The 7,500-nt window shown below is 39.4% G+C and overlaps 1 protein-coding gene across 1 annotated transcript in view; it reads left to right on the plus strand.

Moving 5' to 3' along the window:
- LOC120519178 (sushi domain-containing protein 6-like) overlaps window positions 1-7,500 on the plus strand; it is an 82,991-nt gene that overhangs the window by 19,388 nt on the left and 56,103 nt on the right. The window lies entirely within an intron of this gene.

The raw sequence follows: 7,500 nt of genomic DNA on the forward strand, positions 1-7,500 counted from the left end.
GAATACCTATAGCACACAGACTTTACCTTGGGTCAAGTATGGTGGAGATGAAGTACAGTGGGTTGGTCTTGACGTCACTGAAGCGCTTCTTGACAGCTGCCAGTAAGGTTGCTTTCATTGTCTTGACGCCGTGGTCCTCGTCTGTTTCTCTGTTTAGAAGTCTCACTAGCACAGTCACAGCTGGGTTGACATCAGAGGCTAGTGCGTCGTAGCTGCCCACTTTTTTAGTTAGTTCCTCAAAGGGGGCGAGGATGGCAACAGTCTTCTCCGTAAGAGCCCATTGGTGAGCGGTGAGATAGTCAGGGAGTTCATGCTCGGACACACACACCCCCAGCACTCGCTTTTGCTCAATGAGGGACTGGAGCATGTAATACGTGCTGTTCCAGCGCGTCTGTACGTCCTGCTGCAGTCTCTTTATTGGCTGGTTGAGCTGTCCCTGAATGTCCTCAAGGCTGGAGTAGGCTGAGGCGGAATGTTTAAAATGCCCAACTATTTTCCGCCCAACTGCTATAGCATTAGCTATGCTCCTCTGTGCTAATAAGCCCTCGTGAACAGCCAGTTGGAGCGTGTGCGCGACACACGGCAGACTTGGGAGCCCTGCGTCATTCATGGGTTTAATCATGTTTTTGGCATTGTCACGAAGCACAACATGTACTGATGTTTTAGGTATACCCCATGTCTGGAGCATTTCCTCAAACACATGCGCTATTGCCTGGCTGGTGTGTGAGCCGAGGAATTGTTTCACATGTAATATGGCTCGTTGCGGCGTGAAACTCTCGTCTATCCACTGTGAGGTTAGGCTAATTAGCGACACGGGGCTAACACTGCTTGTCCAAATATCTGTGGTGAAACTAAACGCAGAGGAGGCTTGCAGTAGGCTGTGGATATGTTTTTTCACGGAGTCGTGTAGTTTAGGCAGCTCCGTGTCAGTCATCTAGCGGCGGCTTGGGACATCATATCTGGGCTCCAGAACATGGAGGAGACAAAGGAATCCCACATTTTCTACCTCCGAGAGTGGCTGGTCACTCAATGCAATGTACTCGATAATTGCCTGTGTTATTTTCACAGCACGTGGATTGTCTCTGGACATTTTCTCTTGTCTTGAAAGAGTTTGCTGCAGCGTGGGTTGTGTTGGTTTAGAAGCGTGGGTAAACTCTTTGTACTCGTTGTCGTGTTGGGATTTTAGGTGCTTGATTAAATTACTTGTGTTAAATGCGCTACCTTTTAAGCCTCCTCTGGACAATTTCGCTGAGAACAATTTGCAGTCCGCCTTTGTTTTGTCATCTTCATTTACTTTGAAATAGTTCCACACGGCTGACATGTCTCGCCTCGCCTTCTCCCCGCTCTGAGCTGCAGCCGGAGCCTGGGGGTGGGCACTCGGCGTCTGTGATTAACCCCTTACACGCCGCTCAAACATAGACATTTCTCAGACCGTGGTATCGGTCCCCGGTATCGGGGGACTTTTAACGAGTACAAGTACTTTAGAAAATGTGGTATCGAGGCCGATACCAGATACTGGTATCGGTATCAGTGAATCCCTATGTAAGAAATGTGTTGCTGGAAATTTAAATTTGGAATGTAATTGTTCATAGGATGCAAAGACGTTGTCTATGTAAAGATCTCTAAGTGATTTAATCCCAAATGTTTTCCAGATATTAAAAACTGCATATGTTTGTGAGGGTTGAAAAAGGTGGTTCTCGTGCAGAGGTGCCACAGGTAAAAGATTCTCTATCTTAATGCTTCCTACATTGGTTCCTTCCTACATATTCTGAGTGAGTGAAGCACAATTGGGTTGTTAGTATATTGGCGATAACTTGCATTTATAGGGGCACAAAGCAGGGAATATAAAGAAGTACTGCAAGATTTTATTTCTATTGTGAATCATGCTTGTGTATGTTCATCTATTTGTGTCCATGTCCAGATTTTTATAGCTTGTATGTTTGCTGACCAGTAATAAAACTGAAAGTTAGGTAGAGCCATGCCACCTTCTGCCTTAGGTCTTTGTTGTATCACTCTTTGTATACATGGATGTTTTAAGTTCCAAATAAATTAGGTTATTGTTGAATCTAATTGCTTAAAAAAATGATTTAATGATGTATATTTGAATGTTTTGAAATAAAAAGAAGCTTAGGAAGGATATTCATCTTAACGTAAATTCACCCAGCTCCAGAGAGATGAAGGGTTGACCATCTATGCAAGTCTTGCTTAATTTTTTCCATACAGATGGCAAACTTTTGCTGATAAAGAGCTTTATGTTTACTTGTGATGTTTACCCCTAGGTATTTAAACTGATCTGCAATGGTAAAAGGGAAGGTGTCCAATCTAATATTGTATGCTTGAGAATTCACTGGAAAGAGCACACTTTTAGTCAAATTAATTCTGAGACCAGAAATCTTTTTAAATTCTGTAAGTGCTGTTAGGACTGCAGGCACAGTATTTTGTGGGTCTGATATATACAGTATCATATCATCTGCATATAGAGAAATTTTCTGTTCAAGCCCATTTCTGATAATCCCCTTTATCTGATAAGTATTTCAACAATGAACTGCCAGTGGTTCAATGACAATTGCAAAAAGTAGTAGTGACAAGGGCCATCCTTGTCTGGTACCATGTTCTAGTTTAAAGTAGTCTCAATTAATGTCATTAGCACAAACTGAAGCTTTTGGATTGGTATACAGTAGTTTGATCCATGCACAAATGTTCGGGCCAAACCCAAATTTCTCTTAATGTAGTGAAAAGGTAGTTCCATTCAATCATGTCAAATGCTTTTTTTCTGCATCCAATGATGATAATATGTCTGGGGAGTTTGACTTTGTTGGTGAATATATTACACTAGCAAAATACACACGTTTCGCAGCGGAGAAGTAGTGTGTTAAAGAAGTTATGAAAAAAAGAAAAGGAAACATTTTAAAAATAACGTAACATGATTGTCAATGTAATTGTTTTGTCACTTTTATGAGTGTTGCTGTCATATATCTATACTAATAAAAGGCAAGGCCCTCACTGACAGACTGACGGACTCACTGACTCATCACTAATTCTCCAATTTCCTGTGTGGGTAGAAGGCTGAAATTTGGCAGGCTCATTCCTTACAGCTTACTTACAAAAGTTGGGCAGGTTTCATTTCGAAATTCTACGCGTAATGGTCATAACTGGAAGCTATTTTTCTCCATATAATGTAATGGAGTTGAGCTGGATGGCCGTGGGGGGGCGGAGTTTCGTGTGACATCATCACGCCTCCTACGTAAGTACGTAGAGAACAAGGAAGACCTCCAAACAGCACTGAACAAAAAACGCCATTTCACAATTGAGAAGGCAGAAAAAAGATTATGAAGCAAGTGATGCATACAGGCGTATTCATAAATACAAGCATATTCATAAGTACAGCTACTGGGGAAACACAGCACGGCGTGAACCGTAAGTTTATATTAAATTAAGTTCATAGACAGGCTGCCGCTGGCGTTTGTAATTTAGTGCCTGCACATATAAGGCCGTCCGTCAGCGGCAATCCAATAGAAGCACTGCCGCTAAATATTCACAGAAGGACTGTGCTTATGCAGAGGAAGATGAGATGATCAGGGTGGTGTTTGGAACAAACTCGGCGAAACTGCGAGAGAAAAAAAATATGAAGCGTCTACTACATACAAGCCTATTCATAAGTGCCGCTACTGCGGAAACAAAGCACACTGTACAAAAAGTCAATGTCCCGCTAAAGGAAGACAGTGTTAAAAAAAAAACCAGTGCATGCAGTGTGTCACGTCTCAGATAAAGAGGAAGACGAGCTGTTTATTGATGCAGTAAGAAACGAATCGTTGAATGAAACCTGTTATCTTTACAATGATTGACAAACACGGAATGTAACTTGAACACAACACATCCTACAAATACGAACCTGATTAAAAGAAATAATGATAATCAAATCCTTGATGACAGCAACACTCAATAACACTCACAAAACAATTACTGTATACAGGGAGTGCAGAATTATTAGGCAAGTTGTATTTTTGAGGATTAATTTTAATATGGAACAAACACAGTGCTATCAGTCAATCCAAAATGTTAATAAACCTGAAACCTGAATGTTTCACAACGGAAATGTGAGTGTGAACATCATCAGGGGAATACATATGTGCGCACAATTATTAGGCAACTATTAGTGTGCAGATTTATTATGCAACTAAAGGACAAATGAAAATTTTCCCATCTCACTTGTTTATTTTCATCTGTTATAGTGAGAATAATAAACAAACACCTCAAAATTTACAAATAAACATCTCTGACATTTCAAAAAAAATCAATCAATCAATCAATGACCAATATAGCCACCCTTCTTTCCAATAACAGTCATAAGCCTTTCCATTCATGGAGTCTGTCAGTTTCTTGATCTGTTGACGATCAGCTTTTGTGGAGCAGTGACTACAGCCTCCCAGACACTTTTCAGAGAGGTGTATTGTTTTTCTCCCCCGTAAATCTAGCGTTTAAGAAGTGCCCACAAGTTCTCGATAGGGTTTAGGTCAGATGAGGAAGGGGCCATGTCATTATTCCTTCATCTTTAAGGCCTTTACTGGCTGGCCACGCAGTGGAGAACTTCGATGCAAGTGATGGAGCATTGGCCTGCATAAAAATCATGGTCTTTTTCCTGTATCACTGTTTGAAGAAAGTGTCTTCGAAAAACTGGCAGTAGGTTTGGGAGTTGATTTTGAGTTCATCTTCAATGCAAAAGGTCCAACTAGCTCATCTTTAAAAATACCAGCTCATACCAGTACCCCACCTCCACGTTGGAGTGGAGCTCTGTGCCCATTACTGATCCACAGGTCCATCCATCTGGTTCATCAAGAGTCACTCTCATCTCATCGGTCCATAAAACCTTTAAAAAAAATCTGTCTTCAGATATTTCTTGGCCCAGTTTTGGCGTTTCAACTTATGTTTCTTGTTCAGTGGTGGTTGGGTTTCAGCCTCCTTACCTTGGCCATGTCTTTGAGCACTGAACACCTTGTACTTCTGGGCACTCCAGGTAGGTTGCAGCTCTGGAATATGAAAGTACTGGAGGATAATGGGTTCCTGGTAGCTTCACGTTTGATTCTTCTCAAATCTTTGGCAGCTAATTTGCGTCTTTTGTTCTCAACACGTTTCTTGCGACCCTGTTGACTATTTGCAACAAAATGTTTGATGGTTCTGTGATCACACACCAATATCTTAGCAATTCCAAAAGTGCTGCATCCCTCTGAAAGACTTTTTACAATTTTTGACTTTTCAGAGTCAGTTAAATCTCTTTTTTGGCCCATTTTGCCTGAGGAAAACTAGCTGCCTAATAATTCTGCACACCTTGATATAGGGTGTTGATCTCCTTAGGCCACACCCTCCCTCATTACACAAATACACATCACCTGATGTGCTTAAATCCAATAAGCATTCAAGTTAATACAGCTTGGAGTTGGAATATACGCATTAAAAATGATGATATGGTCAAAATACTCACTTGCCTAATAATTGTGCACACAGTGTATTGACAATCATGTTACGTTATTTTTAAAATGTTCCCTTTTCTTTTTCATAACTTCTTTAACACACTACTTCTCCGCTGCGAAGCGCGGGTGTGTGTATATATATATATATATATATGTACCCCGATCTACATACGCTCAAATAGATAAACCACACACCGTGGCGCAATGGTAGAGCCTTTGCCTCTTGCGCCAAGGTTCGATTCCCGAGAGGGGGTGCACTGAGTATGTACGCGCGCGTTTTTATTAATTTTATCTTCACATCCCCTTGGTTTGAGATGTATGAAAAAATATGCGGTTAACACAGAAAGACAGATCACAAATTAAAGCTTTATGAATAACTAGCAAAATACCCACGCTTCGCAGCGGAGAAGTAGTGTGTTAAAGAAGCAATGATGAAGAAAAGGAAACATTTTGAAAATAACGTAACATCATTGTCAATGTAATTGTTTTGTCACTGTTGTGAGCGATGAGTGTTGCTGTCATATTATATATATATATATATTTACACACACACACACAAACATATATATATACATATCTATACATATACACATATATATATATACACACACACATATATACATACATATATATATATACACATATATACACACACAGCTATTTCGTATCAGTGCAATACGCTGCTTGTTAAAACGGATAACTCCCGCTCTCACGTGCAAGTCTGCGTGGATATTATGAACTATCGTATTTGTTCAAGTTCTATTTAAATTTTAAATAGAAGGAATTTTTATTTAGTCGACAGAAATATCTTTTGTAGAAATGGTAAAAACAGACTGCTTTTATTGGAGACACAAATGCACCAGTGCAACTTACCCCACTTTCCCTGTTGCCAAGTAATGTTGAACCAAGTCGTCACTACGGTGTTCCCAAAATAGGCACTTTGCTGATAAACTGAGCGCACTGAGTTTGCACGGCGCTTTGGTGACTTTGAAGAACAAAAAAAGTCCGTCTACATGCGGCTCGAACCTTGTGCATGTTTGGTAGCACATATCTGTGTGAGAAGCTCTTCTCAGTGATGAAGACTAACAAAACCGCACACAGGAGTCGCCTCACTGATGAGCACCTTCAGTCCATCCTGAGAATCTCCACAACACAGAACCTCACACCTAACATAATAGAACTTGTTGCCAAAAAAGATGCCAGGTGTCCAGCTCTGATTAAATGACATATGAGCAAAGACAACTAAATGATTTGATTTGTTATTGCTGAAAAGAACAAATTTTATTTATATTTCCAGGTTTTGTTATGCAGCATATTCATATTTGAATTTGTATAATTTTGACAGGATATATTTTTATGGAGAGCAAAATCTTTTGGGATATTTAAAATTTAAGTTTATTTTTTATATAAAATTACATAAGAGTAAAGAAATTTGAATGTTTGTTCTTTTAATGTTTACTTTATTTCTAACTTGAATAATTTAGACAGGATATATTTTTATGGAGAGCAAAATAGTATGTTATTTAAGGTTTGAGTTGATTTATTCCGGAATAATATTCCTGTCTGTTTTTACTCATATTTATGTTCAAAAAATTTTTTAAAGTTTAGGTTAGTGTGTTCAATAAATGTTTATCCTGTTCGGCCCGCGACCTAAAGTGTGTTTTGGATTTTGGCCCCCTGTGCAATTGAGTTTGACACCCCTGATTTAGTCGACACAAATCTCTTTGGTTGGAATGTAAGGCGAATTTACTCTTTACATTTGTATGGTGAAGAAAAATTTATGCAATGATGCCTACATTTAACTTTCATTCCTACCAAAGATATTTCTGTCGACTAAATAAAAATTCCTTCTATTTAAAATTTAAATAGAACTTGAAGAGATACGATAGTTCATAATATCCACGCAAACTTGCACGTAAGAGTGGGAGTCATCCGTTTTAACAAACAGCGTATCGCACTGATACGAAATAGCCTGCCCATTTTAATTATTTAGGAATGGATAAATAAATTAAGATTTTGTACAAATAATGTT

This window comes from Polypterus senegalus, chromosome 18 (assembly GCF_016835505.1).
Source record: "Polypterus senegalus isolate Bchr_013 chromosome 18, ASM1683550v1, whole genome shotgun sequence".
Lineage (NCBI taxonomy): Eukaryota > Metazoa > Chordata > Cladistia > Polypteriformes > Polypteridae > Polypterus > Polypterus senegalus.